Raw genomic sequence first — 20,143 nt, 5'->3', positions numbered from 1 at the left:
GAGACGTTTGAATGGGGGCCTTGTAGGGAGCACCCAATGACAGCCAGCGAAGAAGGGGGAGAAGGCTGTCACCATCTCCTCATTAGTGGGCTCCTTCTAATTAGTGGCTTCTGAGGCTTATCAAGGCTCATCTATAAACTAAAACTAATAGGCAGTTAGGTTTTTGTTTCATTTTGCCTCTTTCCTCCTCTTTTCAAGGGAAAAACACATGAATTAAAGAGTTATTTTGCCAGCAAATAGTATAATATGGATGCACCGAAATAAGGCTGTTTTATTCAGCACAGATAGGGCTAAATATTTAGGGAAATTTTTGTCCTGCAGCCTAGATCTTATTTTGTTATCATTCGTCAGAAGCAGCAGGGGAAAGAGTCGAAGTGAAGCTTCTCTACAGATGCCTACTTGTTTTCCACACACCGTCAAAAATGGAAGAAAAGAAACTGCACCCTTCTGCTCCACCGTGGCGTGGACTGTCCGCTGCCCTCCCAGCTGGCCAAAAGTGACAAAATCAAAAAAATACAGTTCATCTCACATGACATTGGATAATGGTGGTTTCAAAATTCCTCATAGTTTAAAGGCCTTAGCATTACAGGGTTAGATCCTAGAAATGCTTGTAAAATTCCAAAGTGATCCTTTAGTTGTGTTTGCTTTCTTTAAAATATTGCCACATGCCCCAAGAAAAACCGCACTCGTGAAAATAGATGCAGCAAATTTAAGTTTACTCGTGTTTCAAACAGGTTGATTTTTTTTTTTTTAATCCTAAATAAACACAGGCTATCATTTTAAGAGCAACAAATTGAGAGAGACAGAGAGAAAAAGAGGCCAGTACCCAGGAATACTGCTGAGTAGATCCTGATCAGAAAGGGAGACATGCCGTCTGGTAAGGAAAATATGGAAACTAAACAGAGACAAGTCAACTTAAATTCAGGTTGATCCCACCAGCCATTGAAGTTCACTGAGAACCGTGAAACTTTGGCTTTTTCGTGTATTAACAGCGCTTTTGTGCCTTTGTTTTACAATGTAGACCAGCTGATAATGTGCCTTGTTCCTCACTGACTTTGCAATCTCATTCTTTGCCACAGATATAATGGCCTGTTTGTTTTGCCACTAATGCACACTGGCCAAAGAATCAGACATTTGTTTTGCAGTGCTTGTTTTGAAGGAATCAGCTCTCGGTACATCTTTGCACTGCCCATAAAAACAGAAGTTTATCTGGGTGACAGGCACCCCAGGTAGACTTCCATTTATCCACTACTATAGAAAATGAAATTGAAACATAATAAAACTTCATTTCAATCTAATTACTGAAGAGCCCGAATTATAGACTACTCATAAAGATGTACACTTTTCTTAATTATAACGACATACAGCAATGTGAACCGGCCAAGACTATTTTATCTCATAATGACTCTTAAGAAGCGCTTATTAATGAAGAGATAAGAGTGATTTATAAGTAGTATTCCGGGTATTTATATCTAAATGAATAAATGAATGGTAATGAAATGCCTGAGACGTTTGTGCTCACAAGTAGGGTAAATATTCCCATTAGAATTACAGGAAGACGGTTCATTTATTCAGCAAGCACGCACCCTTTGCCCTTGTTTTTCACAAGTAGTTCAAAGGTAACCTTTAGCCTAGTCTGGGGGTGGCTTCAGCTCACAAGGGAACTCTGATCTGTCGGTGGTGGCTGCCTGCCTGGAAACTTGTTTTGAGAAATTTTCAAGTGCCAAGTGTAGACTCACAGGGGGAAAAGCACTGGGATCAATTGGTCATGCCTGCCATGGACGAGGAGGGTGGGGAGGGGAGACCTGAGTGACATCCATTTGGTAATCTGGCATAGGCCCTTCCAAGGTGTTACAAATACGGAATCCTCACAAAAGTCCTCTCCGGATTAGACCTCAAGAAGATCGTAACTTGCATGCTGCAGGTAACACTAAATTTCTGGGTGTCTCCAAAATCCAGCACTTGAAAGTTCTTTCTACAAGGGTGGTATCCATGGACCCATCCTAACTCACTCAAACCCTAAAGGGAAAAATTAAGTTGCCTTGACTAAAGGTAGCTATATAAAATGCACTTTTGTTTTTTCTAAGCTTGAGGAAACAAAATGATTTTACAACTCTCCTTTTCTCTCCTGTCTCCTGAAAGTGATATTAGGTGAGCCAGGGTGGCGGGGTTGGAGGCTGTTAACCCAGGAAAGAGCCTTTTGAGATGGGATTCTGATGTTTTGCTGTAGTTTAATTTGTAGTCATTTCTCTCAAGTGCTTATGTCCCTCCACTAAAACAAATCAGGAATTCAGGGCCAGGTCCACAGAGCAGCACAATTTTCTTTGATTTCTAGGTTAAATAACAGATAATGAATAGAGCAGAAGAAGGAAACTAACTCTTTTAAAGCTCTTGCTATGTTCTAGGCACTTTGACAATTACTTTCAAAACATTAATTTTTTTTTTCTAATTTAATGTGCCCTGAGAGAGAGGTATAATACTGCCTCATTTTACAAATTAAAAAAAAAAAATTGAGGTTTAGAGCATTTAGACTGTTAGTTCAATATGGAGCTTAAATTGCAACCAGCCTCTAAAACTGGCTGAAATTTCTGTTTGGAGTTCAAAGTTTAAATATAACCACTCATCCCAACATCCCAACTTTCAAACAGGACTTTGGCAGTGATATTTCAGGCGTTGATTAATAAGAATTTTAGAGCTGTAGCATTTTGAGAGCCCTCAATCAATGTTGGTTACTATTATTTCTCTTTATCTGCCTACACATACACATAATTATATATATACATATGTATTCATGGGCCAGTGCCTGTTGAACTTCAAATGTTTATGGCGAACCACTTTGCCTCATTATTTCAAAAAGAAAAATGTGAATGCCTACTCTTTACGTTAGAAAATGATCTAAACCTCGAAAGGGGAAATTTTTATGGGAGGAAAAGACTGTAAAGTATACAATAAAATCAGCAGTGTGTATAAGGAACCAGAATATCATCCTGACATTTTATACAGTATGTAAATTGCACTTCTAATCCAGGGGAAGTCTGCTTTGAGTTAAGCACTGTGAATAAACTCCTGTTTCTAAAATTCTCTGTCTCTATCTTCTGGTGGGAGGGGGCAGTGGGGTTGGCGGTAGAGAGAGAATTTTTTTTTTTAATCTGAGAAGGCTTTTTATTAATTTCTTTTGCTGAATTTTTGACCCTGTAAAGAAAAAGAGAGCTATTGTACTGAGCCACACCACAGGACAGGCTCTCCCCCAGACGGGATTTTTTCCTTCCTGCTGAAGGACACAGATACCAGCTTTATGAGCTGGTTACAGTCAGCTTTATCACAAAGCCAGTAGATTTTCTTAATATACTTATTGCTGTTCTGTAAATAGCACGGGGGCAGTCGTGAATCCGAATACATATGGGGTCACAATGAGACTGATATTTGATAATCTGGGGAAGACAGTGTTGAGTAGCCTAAATAATGAAAGTCGTTATTGGAAATCTTCCTTTTGTGCAGGCTGACAGTCTCCAGACCAACCCTTTGAGTACCTATTGTCCACCTCTGAAATTTAATGAGATAGTGCATGCTGGAAGCACTTTATTCACTGGATAAAATTCTATGTAAATGACAGCTGATGATATTAGTGAGAATAATTATATTGAGGCTTTTCACTAAGACATGAGGAGAGCTTTACGATTGCCCACCATGTCTTTTTTAAAAAGATGATTTATTAAAAACTGCCGTCTGCTTTATTCTGTTTTTTATGTTCAGCAATATTAGGAGGAACAGGAACCTGAATCCTGGCTACATGTTAATATAGAAGCCCTCAGAGAACACCCTATTTGTTTTTCCTTTAAAATAGTTTGCTGCCCTGATTTTTAAAATTCCAAATTGTCTTTTGATTGAATTGTCTTTTGAAAGAGGGGCCAGAAAAAGAGATTCATTCTAAGGTCTAGGACAGAAAACCTCTAGCTTTTCATTCTAGAAGAACGTGACTATGGTTCTTCTCAGAGCTCTTAAGGAAAGCATCGTTTCTCTCGTATCTGTTTCTCTTGTTGATGAGTTGAAGTTAATGATACATTTTGGGATACGCATCTGTGAATTCAAATATAAAGTATCATGGATTTTGAGGCAGTGGTGTTGCTTATATGAAAAATGTTTAGAACTCGAGATGTTTCTTTAGGTTCATTCATAAAGTCAGATAGCTTTAAAAAACAATTAACAATGCCCCCCTATATTTTAGTCACATTTTGATTTAGTGGCATTATTTTTGTTTTAAATAGTTTGTAAGCAGTTTAATATTTTGGATCTGCTGACTGATTGCTTTGCTTGTAACTTTTACCCCCCAAACATAGGTGGACCCATACCTAGAACACATTTAGTTTCAATCAAAACATATATAGCAAATCCTTCTTCACACTTTCTCAACCGAAAATATTCTATCATCAGACAGTCTGATTCTAGGTTTCATGTTTTTATGTTGCACTGGAAACAGTGTTTCTTGGCAAACATTTCTTCCCATATTTATTACTCCTGGATTTAACGTGTAGTTCTTTATTCTTTGCATAACAATTTACTCTTCATAATACTTTGTAGTCATGTTTGACGATCTTGTACTTGATTGAATAGCTTAGTTGATTAAAGCATGAAACAGTGATTATGGGGCCCTGATACCGCAGACTTATGCTTCATTCCAAACCTTAGCCAGCAATCCTTCTAAAATACATGCTCCGAGTCCCCAAAGAGACCAAACCATAGCCCAGCATCTTTAGCCATTTGAAACACAAAAACAAGTTCCCTACTGCTATTAAAAAAAGTGAAATTCAGATGCCTTTTTTCCCGTAAAAAACCCCTCTCTTTTTATCTAAAATGTTATTGAATCAAAGAAGGTGATGAGACAGGGGAGCCGTAGCCTGAATGTCATGCTTAAACTGTCTCATTTGGTGCTTCCATTAGTTATGTCTTATTATTAGAAGTAATAACCAGCAGTTATAATGTAACATTTTTATTCCCAAGTTCTATGAAAAGTGCTATGCAAATTTTACTATTATTGGAAAGCTGCAATTTGCAAGCCATTGTCACTCTGTTCATTCTTTCCTTTAATCTCTTTTCTTAAAAGTTGGCCAGCCCCTCTACCACCACCCACTCACTGTGAGTTTGAATTATTCAAATTAACATCAGGTTGTTGAAATACTAAACTGTATTTTACCTTGTGACTTATTTTTCAGTAACACTGATTATTATAATTTCTACTGATCAACTTGGACAACAGTCTATGACATATGATATGCTTATTATCTCATCTAACTGGGCAAAGTTCACAATCATGAAAGTATGTCCAGACTTAGCAAAAGAATGTAATTTCTCTATCTTGCTACTTTCTTGCATTTGAGGCTGTCGGAGAAGGTGATGGCACCCCACTCCAGTACTCTTGCTTGGAAAGTCCCATGGACGGAGGAGCCTGGTAGGCTGCAGTCCATGGGGTCGCTAAGAGTCGGACACGACTGAGTGACTTCACTTTCACTTTTCACTTTCATGCACTGGAGAAGGAAATGGCAACCCACTCCAGTGTTCTTGCCTGGAGAATCCCAGGGACAGCCGAGCCTGATGGCCTGCCGTCTATGGGGTCGCACAGAGTCGGACACAACTGAGGCGACTTAGCAGCAGCAGCAGCAGCAGGCTGGGAAGTGTACTTGCAGCTTATACATGATTGTCCCTAGATTTTCGTAACATTTGACCTATTGTTCAGGAAGTTACATGTTTGCAAGCATAAAAGCCCAGGGGGCATTTTTAGAATTTTTGTCTTACAATATTTTTTGTTTTGTTTTCTGGTAATAGAACATTTGCTTCCTAAAGAAAAAATATAAAATATTTATATCACACAAGAAGTGTTTGGATCTGATATTCTACATGGTTAGAAAACGTGGTTATTAAGAGCTGATTAATGTCCGATGATATGAAGATACCATCATTTATTTAGCATTTCCTGTCACTTAACATTTGCGTTGTTTAAGCAAACTAATTGTTTGTTCTCACAAATCATGCTGTGATTAACATCCTAATACATAAATATTTAATCCCGATGCCTAATTTTTTCCCTTCAGAATCTGGCTCTAGTGGTATTCCTGGGAACTGCTGTAGTTTTTGATCCAGTACATATTTGAGAATATTTTTCACTTTCTGGCAGGAAATAGAATATGATTGAGTGTATTTATTTGGAGTAATACATTTTTCACTCAAAATTCAGTAGAGATGTTTCTATTGACTTTGATTAGTGTTTTGTACTGCCCAAGAGAAGTCAGAAGCCAATGAGTTCATTTGTAGCTAACTCTTTTGCGGGGGAGGGCAGAAAGGCTAATAATTTTAGAAATCTCCCTTTGTCTCCATAATTGCTAGGATGTTCACAGGCTTTTTGTTAATTTGCCTCGAGCACCAAATTCTCTTTGGATCTTCTTTCTCAGTTCCTTTCGGAACCTCCCAAGACTTTGTTACCTGTACCTTTTAAGTATTGCTCCTATTTCGTTTCTTTCTCACTCTCTCTCTCTCTAAGGCATTGATAGTTCTTAGGTTGGATCTTTGTTTTCTCACCTCCATAGCTGTCACTAGCTTTCTGATCATTTTCCTCTTTTTCCTCTTTGAATATGTTGCATGAATATGTCCGGTGTATTCTCCACCTCATTGATTCCATTTTGTGCACTGACAGTGCTCTTCAGTGCATAAAATTAAGTTGTTGTTGTTTTTTAATCTGCTATTGAAATGTTGGTTTACTCAGATTCCTTTCTTACGTCAACCAACTACTATTTTTATTTCTGGATAGCTCTCAGTCCCTTTTAAGTTCAGTCTGTTGTCTTTTTTTCTCATCTTTCCTTTTTTAGTTCATGTGTCCATGAAGAAAGCATGAATCTTACTCAACTTTACTGAAAACACAAAGCAAGATGGTATCTTAATATTTCCCACTTTTTTATGATAAACCTTGAGCGTTCCATCTTGATCTTCGTTTTAGTTTGCAAAATCTTTCCATTGGTCTCATATTGGATCTTCCTTACAAGTCTAGTTTTTTGCCTTTTTTTTTTTTAATTCATTTATTCATCTTGAAGGAAGTCTGCTCAGGCTTGTTTCTTTTTATTCAACCAGGGCAGAGAAATCTGTGTTTATGGCTCGTCACTTGCCACCTGACTGTCGATAGCGTCTCCTTGATGTCAATTTGATGGAGTTCCATGGTGGTACAGCTTCAGTACAGGGTGGAGGGGGTTCTGGTCAGGGGCTGCCTGGTAGGGATATGTCGCCTCTGCTCAATTTCTTGTTATGAAGGTTACTTCTGTCTACCCAGCTTTTCCGTGTACTCAGCCTGTATGCGAAGTATCCAACCTGGCCAAGCCTCACTGCTGTTGCTGTTTCTATGGCACAAGGGAGTCTGATCAGTGACCTGTTGTTTTCTGGTTTAATATAACTCCTGGGCAAAAGTGGGGGTTTTCAGTATAGTAGTAGCACAGACTTCAAAACATGTGTCTGATATACTTTCCTTGTTTCTAACCCTGCTGAAAGTTTTCTTTTTCCCCATTTCTTAAATCAACTTTTAGGTATTTTACTGGGGATTTTGTGGGGGAAGTTAGATAGCTACTTGCACTCAAGCTGACACTGAACCAGAAGTTTCGAGTCACCACCGATTGAAACCATAAAAGATCAGGCTTTTTGTTGTTCTTTTTTGTTTTCTTTGTATGCATTGCTTTTTTAATTCTTCAAAAGACATGCCTGCCTGTTATTGCTGAATAATTCACCTATATTTTCTTTTGCCATTTTGTGGATTATCTTTTTTAATCAAATCAACATAGAATTTATTTTGAGGAACGGTATGAGTTTACAAAATAATTTTTTCTTTTCAGTTTTTCTAAACCTTTTTCAATATGAATAAGGCATCTTTTCCCATATGCAGTACTTATTTTGGATCCTGAGTTCTTGGTGAACTGGGGTCTCTCTCAAGATACTTATAGTCCGTTTCATTGATTTAGCTATCTATTCCTTCGTTAGTAACAACCTGTTTTGATTGTTTTAGATTAATAGCATATGTATCCATCTACTAGTGCCAATTCCATATACTGTGATTCTTTTTCAGAAATTTCTCTCTGTCCTCATCTATGTCTTCTTCAGATAAATTTCAAAATCATTTTTAAGTTCTTTCCCATAATCATAATAACCTCTTCCAGTAACAAAAAAAATCCTTTTAATATTTTATTAAAATCATGTTGAATTCTATAATTTTGTAAGATCTAATATTCTTAAATGATAAGAACACTAATCTAAAAATCTCTCAATTTTATTCACGTATTACTTTATATTTCCAGATAGTTTGTTAATTTTTATATCTGTCTAAAACATTTTCAGTTGGCATTATTCCCATTTGTTTTATGCAGCTATTATAAATGGTATATTTTTCTTTTTGTATTCTACGTGATTATTGCTATGCTAGAGAACAAGAAGACTATTGGTTCCATTTAACTCTATTTAGTTATCTCATTTCTGGCAGCTCAACAGAACTCACTTTTTCCTAGTGAGAATTAAATTTAATTATCTTGGATTTTCTAGGTATATAATCATATCATCTGAAGATAATGATAACATTTTCTTTTCTTTTCCAACAGTTATTGCCATATATTCCTGTTATATATTAAGGTATTGGCTGCCCTGTTTCCTGACTGTTTGAAAATTTTGAACAGCTGATCTTCTGAAACTTCTCAAAAGCAAATAGTTAGTGACAGATGTTTCTCTCTATTTTATATCCTGCTATGAATGCAGGCTTCCCCAGAGAATTTTCAACTAATAATGCAACCAGCAGTAGATATTTCATCTTGCTAACTGAAAGTTCAGACCTTTACACATCTCATAAATGTTAGTTTTGATGTATTAAAAACACAGTTCAGTCTAGTACATTTAGACTGCACAAAAGTTTCCTTTATAGGAAATATAACTGATATATACATTTAAAATAAAGAGAATCTTTTTTTTTGTTTGTTTTGTCCCATTTATCCATCTATCCATTTTATCTACTCAATAGATATTTATTGAATCTTGTAATTAAAACGAAGAAATGAAAACTACTTATCCCAACCATAGGGAATCTCAGCTTAGACTTATTCGGGATATATAGTTTGTTCATAGTAGTGTACCCTCAAAAGTTCATGACTCGATTAAATGATATCAAGTAGAAACATATATAGATATTAAGTTCACATTATATTCTAAAAATTTCCTTATGAGTTAAACTTCATGTTTTTGAGATAGAAACACCTATGACACATGAGTAAAAGCTACCATCACTTGTGGATCTCGTTCATTTGTTACCAAGGAAATTAAATGTATTCCAAGTTTACTAGTTTTCACTCTCATTAGAAAAAATCCTTAAGCTAATCCTCCCTTTAAGGAATAATGATGCACAAAAATTTTCATTTTACAGTTACATCATACTTCTTTTTATACTTATTACAGAAATTATCAGATAGTGCTTTTTTTAGAAGTTTACATTCTAGAAAATGCACTAGATTTTTTTCCTTAGGGGTTTTCCAATACAATTTTTTCAAGCATATAGAATTTTGGTTGATAAATGTTGCTGAGTAAGAAGCATTTAGATATCTAGATTAAAATATTGTAACACTGAATCATTTCCAAATTTGTTAACATTTGTGATTTCCCTTTGAAAAATTACAATTCACACCTAGAAATCTGAAAAAAAATTCCAATTTTTGAAGCATGATGGAGGATTTTGTTACATTATGATTGGAAAGGAAGGCATTTAGCAAATATCAGGAGTAAGTAGCTGATGAAAATTTTGGTTATAAAAGTTTAAGATAAAAACTAACATTATTAACTTACTCTAACACTCTTACTCTAATTTATAATAGCCTCTGAAAAACATATGCCTCAATACTTTTTCAGTCTAAACGTTTGATTTAAACTTGATTTTGACTTCTTTTAAACCTAGTCCCCCATTCTGTCATGTTTAATTCTTATATGTGTGGGGATATAAAAATGATCTGCAATTCCAAATCTGCTTTTTCGTTACCATATTATCCTTCGTCATATTGTAAATTCCTAAGAAAAATAGTTAATTTGATGGATTTCTTAAAGCAAGATTATCTCTTGTCCAAGTGAACAAATTACAGCTGAAACACAATGGACACCACTTCTCAGTGACATGAACAGTCCAAGTGCTTTTGACCAGCTCTGATTTTATAGATTAATTGGTACATTAGATTGCCCAGCCCCAAAGGTAACACCAAGTCCAGAGTACACCCCCATGATCATTTTAGGCAAGTGAATGGCCTGGAAAAGCTTTATTTTCTTTGAGGAGGGTTAGTGATTCAGATGAAATCTTTCGCTGCAATGAACTTTGTGATCCTGCTGCAGTTAACAAACTAAACCCCACTGGATCACAGGTCCCTAAAGATTCCTCTCACTACTAGGCAAGAAACACAATCCCTAGATGTTAAAAGTAGAAGTAGCAGCCCAGGAGACCCTGTCCTTCAGTATTTCTCAGGTTTTTCCATTGAGGCACCATGATAGCAGAGGAGAGAGGAGTTGGTCTCCTGAGGCTTAGAAGGCCTGACGGAGCAGGTCTCCTTATTTATTTGAAGTCTTCTAAATCTTGTCTTCTCTGTGTATGTATGTTAGTTGCTCAGTCGTGTCAACTCTTTGCAACCCCACTGCCTGTAGCCCACCAGGCTCCTCTGTCAGATTTTCCAGGCAAGAGTACTGGAGTTGATAGCCATGGTTGATATGGGTTGAAGGGGGGACATAGTTGATAGCCCCCCCTTCTCCAGGGGGATTGAACCTGAGTCTCCTGCATTGCAGGCAGATTCTTTACCATCTGAGCCACCAGGGAAGCCTATATATATATATATATATATATATATATATATATGTTCTAATAGTGAAAAATAACTTTAAATGACTCACCCCTTTTACCCCCAAACTTTTAATGTAAAATCGATGTTTCCGTAAACTACACTACATGTTTACCTTTGGCCTCGTAGCTGCTCACAGTTTGAAAACCACTGCTTGGTCGTTTTTTTATGACTGAGTAAACTCACCCCCAAATCTCCTGGCTCACATGTCACTGTGCAAAAGCGCTTCTGACTCCCAGCCCTACCCATTTTCTGACAATTAGGCAATTAGGCTACTCCCAAAGGGCAGGCAAGTACATTTCAGAGACTCTTTATACTTTTCCACTTTGGAAAAAGAGATGCTGGTTTCCCTTTCCTTCTAGAAACTGCCTGGAATCTGATGAACTAGCTGTGTTTTGGGTGGGTAATGAGAAGAGCTGAGCTAATTTTCCATAGTTGGTCCATAGTCTACCCAGGGACTTGTGCATTCAAACACTCCATCTTCTGTCTGACATGTGGTAAGCAGAGTGCTTCTCTTTCTGAAGGTCACCTTTGGGTAAACCTAAAGCATCCACTTAAGTAAGAGGGCTTCCCAGGTGGTGCTGGTGGTAAAGAAGCCGCCTGCCAATGCAGGAGCCGCAGGAGATGCAGGTTCGATTCCTGGGTTGGGAAGATCCCTTGGAGCAGGGCATGGCAACCCACTCCAGTATTCTTGCCTCGAGAATTCCATGGACTGAGGAGCCTGATGGGCTATATGCAGTCCATGGGGTTGCAAAGAGTTGGACAGAACTGGATCAACTTAGCAACAGCAGCAGCAGCAAGACAAGCCAGAGGGAACCCTTAAAACTGCTGGCCTGGGGACAGGGATCTTTTTTATCAGCTTTCTTTGGACATATCGGAACTACCATTTGGGAAGCTAGATGAGACCTGGGAATAGCTGCTAGCAGAGCTGACGAGGGGTTATAGTGCCAGGCCCACGGAAGAGCGGGGAGCCAGGCTTAATAAATGTTTGCTGCTGCTGAGTCATTCTTCCTGGGAAAAGCGGTTGTCTCTGGCCAGGGCTGCAAGATTGCCACTGGCCTTCACTGAAGTTTCCAGCATCAGTGGCCATCTTCCCACCATTGCTCAGGAAGGACCCTGTGAATGAAATCCTCACACTGGTGCCCTGCTTTAAGTCTTCCAAATGCTTTCATGGACAGCTGATCAGTAGAGTCTTGGCAACAAAGGAATGGGGCAAAGGAAGTCTGCATTTTAAAGGCTGGCCCAAGGGCACGTGGTTGTGTAAGCTGCAATGTCTTTGACTCTCAATATCGTGGATTTGGGTAAACCATCTGTGTCTCCCTTAGACACACACTGATGTTCAATCCTGAGAAAGACATTCTGATTGCTGCCAGGAAGACCCATTGCAATAAGCAAAACCCCATTTACCCATTTACTTCTACACATAAAGTTTTATTGTCTTCATAAAAATTATTTCCAATTTCATCTCTGTTAGAGACTGCATTAGGAAAATAATGTTTAATTGTAAAAGCTTTTACTTTGTGGTCAAGTTGCTTTTTTACACATAGTGTTAATGACCAAAAAAAAAAATAAAAGATTTTGGGTACTGGAATAGGCAAAGACTGTTAAGTGGGTAGGCATAGGATGATCTGTGTATCAGAGAAGATGTTATTCAGACTCCACCTTTTTTTTTCCTCTCTCTTATTTTATCTTGTCACGTTTGGTTTGATTCAAAGCCTTTGGTTCTGTTTGAGAAGGAGGTCAGACTGGTTTCAGGAATAACCAGCGTTAGAAGAGCAGTTGAAGCGTGCACATGGGAACGCAGGTGATAAAATCATTTTGAAAAATAATGAACAGGTAACTCGAGAGCTTGTCATCAGAGTGGTATCACAGGTTATACCAGGTTATTAATTTTCCGACTCAGCAGTACACCTCTTAAAAAAACACCTAAAGGAAAATGGATCTGTTTTGGGAAGAAATGCAGTGGGCAAAGAAGAACTGAGGAGCTTAGAGAAGTCCACAGGTTGGGTAGACCTGGGAAAGCAAAACTACTTAGACATTTAAATAAAAATTGTATGTCTGGAAAATAATGTGCAGAACATGTAGTTAAGAGACCAATGTTTAGCATTCATACATTGAAACAGATGCCTAAGGAGTTCTTGGTTTACCTACAAAATACCAAAGCATCCACCCTGTCTGATGTTTGCTTGCTCGTTTGTCGAATGACTGAGCGACCGCCACATCAACGAGGGAGCACAGAGCCGGACAAGGTGTGGTCCTAAGGTTTGGCGTTTGCTCCTCCATTCCCCGGAAGGCAGGAGAGCCTTTGTCCGTTCCTCAGTCTCCCCTTCCATAAAATGGGAAGAAGCACGTTTGCCACCTCAGAAGTTGCCCGTGACTGGGAGCGGTTCGGCACGTGACCCGTTTTTTCCTCTCCCCGTTTCCCTGTGGCACTCCTCCGAGTGGTGGCCCGCTGTTGCCATGGTGACACAGCACAGGGTGACGTTGCTTAGAAATAATGACAACTGGCGGCAGCAGGGAAGCAGCGCCACGGTGGTGATTAGCCTCCAAGGAGTGCCCTGTCTGGGCAGAACGAAGCAAAAGGAGGAAGGAGGGGTTTAACAAGTCGTGAGCCGATGCCACCTCCCTCCAGCAATTAGCGGTTGTCACCCCTGATAATGCCCGGCCTCAGCGTGCTGGGCGTTTTTATAGAATATCCCTTTGGTTGCCAGATTTGTCCTTTTTTTTTTTTTTATTACTCAGAACCCCAAGTTGTAAGCACAGTAAAATATTTGTTGTCCATTTCGATTCCAGCAGTAAGCTCAATTTCCTGAAAGATAAGGGGAACTGTTGACTCCCACCGTCTTTTGTCGCCTGCTTTGTACTTGGGACTTGAGTCATGCCTTGTCAATAGTGACTTTAAAAAGTGTGGCAGGAAATTGATTTTTTTTTTTTTAACTTCTAGGGTGAGTGAAATGACAACAAAATTAAAATCTTATTTGAATAGATTGGTCTCTCCCTGATCCTGAATTCCTGGGTTCGGTTTTTCAGCTGAAGTTGAATGGTGCTCCGTAGGGAAAAGTTTTGGGGGTTAGATAGTAATGAGGTACTATCACCTGCATGCCTGACCCTGCTGGTATCTTTCCCACAGGGCTCAAAAAAATAAGTAGCATTCTGCATCCTTCTGGGGCCTTCTGAACCTTGGGAACATCCAATTCAGATACCCCTCGTGTCTGGTTCTGTGATTGTATTCCCCGAAGTTAGTGGGATGTGATTGGAAGTGAAAGAAGTTGGTGGGCTGGGAGGATCTTCGCAGCAGAACCTCCCTGGAATGGATTCAACACCGGCTTGCAAAAATCAAGAAGAATGGGTACCTAGCAATGGCCGTTACTTAAGGGGACCAGGGCAGAGGAAAATCTACTGTCTCTAGTTTGCCTTCAGAGATGCGTTTAACCCCAGGGTATCTTGTGTTGATGGTCCCTGCGTGTGTGCTAGGTTGCATCAGTCGTGTCCGACTCTTTGTGACTCCATGGACTGTAACCTGCTAGGCTCCCCTGTCCATGGGATTCTCCAGGCAAGAATACTGGAGTGGGTAGCCGTGCCCTCCTCCAGGGGATCTTCCCTACCCAAGGATCGAATCTGTGTCCCTTATGCCTTTCCTTCATTTTTAGGCAAGTTCTTTACCACAAGCACCATCTGGGAAGCACCATGTGGCTCAAAAACTGGGCCTTCACTTGCTGGAAATACCAGGGTCTCTTGGAGCCCAGTCTTACCAAGAAATAAATTCACTTCCACTTTTAGCAATCTTTATTTATTTATTTATTTTGCTGAGAACCTTCAGGAACCAGTAGTGCTTCCATTCAGAAAGTTTCAGACCCCTCCTTGAGGTCTGAGAGCAGAGCAGCTCCCACCAACACAGCATGAAGACAGGACTGGGAGTGTTGCTGAGTTCCTGGTGCATGGTAGTGCTCTACGTGCTGTTCTGGTGGGAGAGAAAGCATGAAGAAGAACTAAACCCCTGGGGTCCTGAGACCTGGATCTGTGTGCTTCCTGCAGCCTGGGACTGCAGTGTTTAATACCTGTTCCTTCCTGCGTGCTGAGTACAGAGCCTGCACAGAGCCTCCTTGAATCTGAACTCTGGTGCAGGAACACAAGAGCTCCCCAAAGACCCCTCCCCTTCCCCTCTATTCTCCCCTCCCCAGCCCCCACCAACACACACACGCCCTTGCTCCTGTTAGATCCCTGGGCTCAAACCGGCCTGGTAACAAATCTAGGCCAAACCCAGCCGGGCTGATAAGATTTCCAGAAGAGATCCTAAAAATACATTTCTCCTTAAATCAGCCTTGCCAATGACCGTGCAATCACAGAACGTTAAGGGCAGAAGTGGCCTTAGAAATTGTTGCGCCCTCTCGTTTTTAAAGCTAAGAAATCAGAGTCCCAGAGAACTAACAGCAAGAACAACGGTGGCTGAGGGATGTTTCAAATCACATCATGAAGAGGGAACAAAGCAAACCATACAGGCGGTACAAACTGTGAGCTGCGTAGTATGTTCTTTTTACTTATTTGTCTATTCAGCCTTTCACTTATTCAGCAAATATTTATTGTGTACCTGCCCTGTCCTGAAGTTTTGATGTTGCCCTAGATGGCAGGGATACAGACAGACCCTGCCCTCAGAGACATCACATTGTGCTTGGGGGAGAGCTTGAGCAGATAGGTAAGTAAATATGTTGAGTGTCAGACAAGGAACAGGACTTTGGAAGGGAATAAAGCAGGGTGAGCTGGCGTGAGGAGGTAGGACTGATGCAGTATCACATCAGGAACTTGGCAGCTCCTGCTCTCAGGTTGCTGAGGGCAGGTGGAGAAATCATGTATTTCAGAACAAGTTCACGCTGTCGCACTGAAATGGTGCTTCCTGGGCTGTTTGACACCTGTGGCTTTATCTCTCTGCCCTTGGGGGACATCTCAAGCCCCACCTCAGCCAGTCTCAGCCTGTACCATATCTCTTCCCAGTCTGAGATAAAAGGGCCAGAGTAAGAACTACTCCACTCCATCTGCCTGCCTTCCAGCCAGAGACCAGTCTGCTGCCCTTGCTCCCCGCTTCCATTTGCCCCCATCTCAGAGCCTTCCACCCCACCCTGGCCAGTGCCCAAGTCGCTCCTCCTCCTTTGGGTGCCTCTTCTGGCCCAAACCCCATCCTGCCATTTTCCCATGCTCCCGTGCATTTCTTCTCCTTCCACTCAGAAGACTAAGGAAATGGGAGAGAGTGATGGAGAAGCAGGTTCTTGCCTCGCTCCTGGGGCTCCACAGAGGGTGGCCTCACGATGCTGTGAGCAGATCTCAGATTCACAAAGGTCGCTTCCCTAGAAGCCCACCGGTGATCAAGGGCCATCTGCCTGCTGAGCACCAGAGTTCAGAATTCTCCTGGCTGCTCCATGATGTTCTTGCAGCCCCAGGTATTCTGGGGAGCCCCAGACACTGAGCACCTTGTTCCCCACCACCCACCTCCCCCCATGCTAAACTGCCACCTGCAGAGGCAGTGGTGACATCTGCCACCACCAGTTGTCCACATACCCTTGATCTTGGGGCACTGATCATTTTTGACTGCTCAGTCCACCCTGAAACTCTGCATGTCTCTCCCATCACCTGGATGTAACACTCTTCAGAAAACCCTTTGTCTCATATTACTCTTTTCCTCTGGTTCCACCTGCTCCTCTTCTTTCTGTCATCTCTAAATAACTGAACAAAGTGTCTTTGACCCTGTCCAAATCTTTCTTTTTTCTCTCCTACATATATGCGTGTGCTAAGTCGGTTCAGTCATGTCCGACTCTTTGCGACCTAATGGACTGTAGTCTGCCAGGCTCCTCTGTCCATGGGGTTCTCCAGGCAAGAACACTGGAGTGGGTTGCCATTTCCTTCTCCAGGGGATCTTCCTGACCCAGGGATTGAACCTGTGTCTCTTACATTTCCTGCATTGGCAGGCGGGTTCTTTACCACTAGCGCCACCTGGGAAGCCCCTCCTAGATTATACACACAGATGTAAATATTGTTATAAGTATTTCTCTTTTCTCTCTCATTTTAGCTGTTCTGTGGTGTTAGCTATCATTTCTATGAATAGTAATTCCAACTATATACCCATGACCACGACCTCTACACCCCAGTTTCCAATTTGCCTCCTCTCTCCAACTTCCTTCCTCCTAGGCAGAGCATCATTGTCCTCCCGCTCACACAGGACCGCATCCTGAAGTCCTCTTTGACAGTTCCCTTCACTGCATTGCTCACTCCCAATCCCACTGGCTCCTCTGTCCATGGAATTCTCCAGGTAAGAATATTGCAGCGGGTAGGCATTGTCTCCTGCAGGGCATCTTCCTGACCCAGGGATTTTCCTGTGTCTCCTGTATCGGCAGGCGGATTCTTTCCCATTGGTATAAGTTTGGACCTGAATTGTTCCTTTTCTCCTGGACCCTTGCCAGAATCACCAACCAACTTCACCACCTGTGAGCTCTTCTAATTCTAATGCATCCTAAGTGATCCTCCAGCTGGGGACTTGTCTAGATCTCAAGCGCTCCCCAATATCTACATTACTAATGATCCTGATACTTTATAACGGAGTCGACTTACTCAGACTTACTCAGCTATGTCATCCGTGGAGGTAGCACTGCCCCCTATAGAGAACCTTGGAAATTTAAAGGAGCAATTTTCCCTCATTGTCCTAATGACCAGGCAACATCTCTGGAATGTAATGGGTGGAAGTAATGGATTTTGACATTTTGCAATGGATATGACTCTCTGGGAGTGAAAAACTAGTCTGTGTCTAGTGAGTGCTGAGTGTACAGCTGGACATTCACATAAGTAAAAATGCTATTCTGGGTAATCTGGGTCAAGATCTTAACTCTGTTTCACATATTTGCACGAGTGTTTTCTTCTAATTGATTTTTTATTTTTTGGACAGCTGATAGAACTGAATTTTTCGAGAATGCAACTATGTAAATTGAGGCAAGATTGTTCTTTAATTTGTTAGGAACTTTAACAGGAATTGTTTGGCCACATCACCTGTCACACCTACATCAGTTTGCATTTGTGTGCCCATCACACAAGATAAGTCGTGGATATCCACCACTTTATTCTGTCTTCTGATATACTTGTGCCTAAGCTTGGACATTCTAAAACACACATTTATTTTTTAAATAGCTTTGTTGTTGTTCAGTCGCTAAGTCGTGTCCAACTCTTTGAGATTCTGTGGGCTGCCGCACACCAGGCTTCTCTGTCCTCCACTATCTCTTGGAGTCTGCTCAAATTCGTGTCCATTGAGTCAGTGATGCTATCTAACCATCTCATCCTCCGTGGCCCCCTTCTTCTTTTGCCTTCAGTCTTTCCCAGCATCAGAGTCTTTTCCAATGAGTTAGCTCCTCGAATCAGGTGGCCAAAGTACTGGAGCTTCAGCTTCAGCATCAGTCTTTCCAATGAATGTTCAGTTGATTTCCTTTAGGATTGACTGGTTTGATCTTCTTGCAGTCCGAGGGACTCTCAAGAATCTTCTCTACTTCCTTTGATATTTAGTTGTATTTCAGTTATGACAATATATTGATTTTTCTTAAATGTGTGTATGTTGGCTAGATTATGTATGATTTTCATCTGTTGGTAATAAAAGTTACGTTACGAAAATTTTGTTCAAAAGGGGTCATTGGCCTTTGTACATGTATAAGCAGATGAACGAGGCATTCGGCTGGTGATTACAGAGAGAGAAAAGGAAAAGGGTCAAGCGAAAAGCAGTCCTGGCCACCAGAGGCAGGAAATGGAAGTTCTGACAAAGGGATCCCTGGCTTTCAGGCCTAGATGGCTTGATAATTAAACTGACTGCACCCACTGGGTCCTGGACTTCCAGGAAACCGGTAAGTGCTGTCAGTCTTAACTGGTATCTAATACAATTGCTTTTATTCTAATAAGAGTAGCTCCTAACTGAATTATAAATGTTTAGATAGAACACACAGGCATAGCAAAAAACCCATAATTTGAATACAAATATGTGTTGAATCTGTTCTATCTAGCTGTAGTTTCAGGAGTATATTTAGAAATCTCTCATCTTCTAACTGAAGAGGGGGATTTTTCTCTCTGTCCATTCCTGGAAATGACAATGAAAATGGGCTGGAAATGTTTGTGCAGGAAAAGGAGCTCTGGATTTTATGAAGTTTTCACTTGTACTGTAAGATAACCAGGTCCAAGAGGAAACCTTTTCATGGGGGAATTTCTCCTTTTATTTCTGTTATCATGAAACGTTGGCTTATCTGACTTACCGCATGACCTTGAGTGCCCCAGTGTTTAATTTCCCCTATAGAAGTGGATTTGAAAGTATGTTCAAAAGAACAAGTATCATATGAAATGAAGACATCATTGGTAGCCCGGGTTCTTTCCCTGCTTAGAATGAACAAGGGTTTGGAGGTAGTTTTTGAAGACCATCCATCAAAGGGTTGTCTAACATTCTCTGAAGGACTTCATACTTTGTACCACCTTCATGGAAAGAGGCTCTACTTTCTTTAAGCTACAGTTCATTTGCTTTGCAAAAATGTGTAACAGTGAATAGGAGTCATTTCCACCAGTGTGTGTGTATGTAGGAACACAGATGTAAGGCAAGTTGATATCTTATCTAGTGCTGATAAGGGTTAGACACCAAACAGAGAGTCGTTAAAATATACTAGTAATTATACTTCGGTTGCAGTACATCCATTTATGGTTTACTGCTGAGCCACCTGGGAAGCCACATATATACTGCTAATTATATTTTGGTTACAGTACATCCATTTATGGTTTAAGTATTGGTTGGCCAAAGAGTTCATTTGATGTTAATGGAAAAACTCAAATGAACTTTTTGGCCAGTCCAGTGTTTTCAATCCTCATGATTCCAAACAAGGAAACCAAAGCTCAGAGAGCTTAGGTGACATTTCACAGCTATTTAGAGAAGCAGAGGAGCAACTGACTGGAATCCAGGGTAGAAAATTTCATTCTTACCCACGTGTGTGTTCAGTCACAAAGTCGTCCCCGACTATGACTTCATGGATTGCAGCACGCCAGGCTGCCCTGTCCTTCACTGTCTCCTGGAGTTTGCTCAGCTTTATGTCCACTGAGTCAGTGATGCTCTACAACCATCTCATCCTCTGTCGTCCCCTTCTCCTCCTGCCTTCAATCTTTCCCAGCGTCAGGGTCTTTTCCAGTGAGTCAGCTCTTCACATCAAGTGGCCAAAATATTAGAGCTTCAGCTTCAGCATCAGTCCCTCCAGGGAATAGTCAGA

At 40.7% G+C, this 20,143-nt stretch overlaps 1 protein-coding gene across 11 annotated transcripts in view; it reads left to right on the top strand.

Annotated features, from left to right (window-relative positions):
• The window catches only part of MBNL2 (muscleblind like splicing regulator 2), a 165,830-nt gene that overhangs the window by 23,450 nt on the left and 122,237 nt on the right, over window positions 1-20,143 (top strand). Inside the window, exons 1-2 of one of the 11 annotated variants that reach the window (XM_044927140.2) lie at window positions 1,803-1,924; window positions 17,058-17,178. The exons of 8 other annotated variants lie outside the window; for them this stretch is intronic. The gene's annotated coding sequence lies outside the window, so the exon portion shown is untranslated. Of the gene's footprint in view, window positions 1-1,774; window positions 1,925-17,057; window positions 17,179-20,143 lie in introns of those variants that run through there. 2 more of the 11 variants (XM_044927138.2, XM_044927139.2) reach the window with 2 other exon arrangements.

This window comes from Bubalus bubalis, chromosome 13 (assembly GCF_019923935.1).
Source record: "Bubalus bubalis isolate 160015118507 breed Murrah chromosome 13, NDDB_SH_1, whole genome shotgun sequence".
NCBI lineage: Eukaryota > Metazoa > Chordata > Mammalia > Artiodactyla > Bovidae > Bubalus > Bubalus bubalis.
The sequence above is the reverse complement of the archived record's forward strand: the minus strand, read 5'-3'. Positions and strand labels throughout refer to the sequence as shown.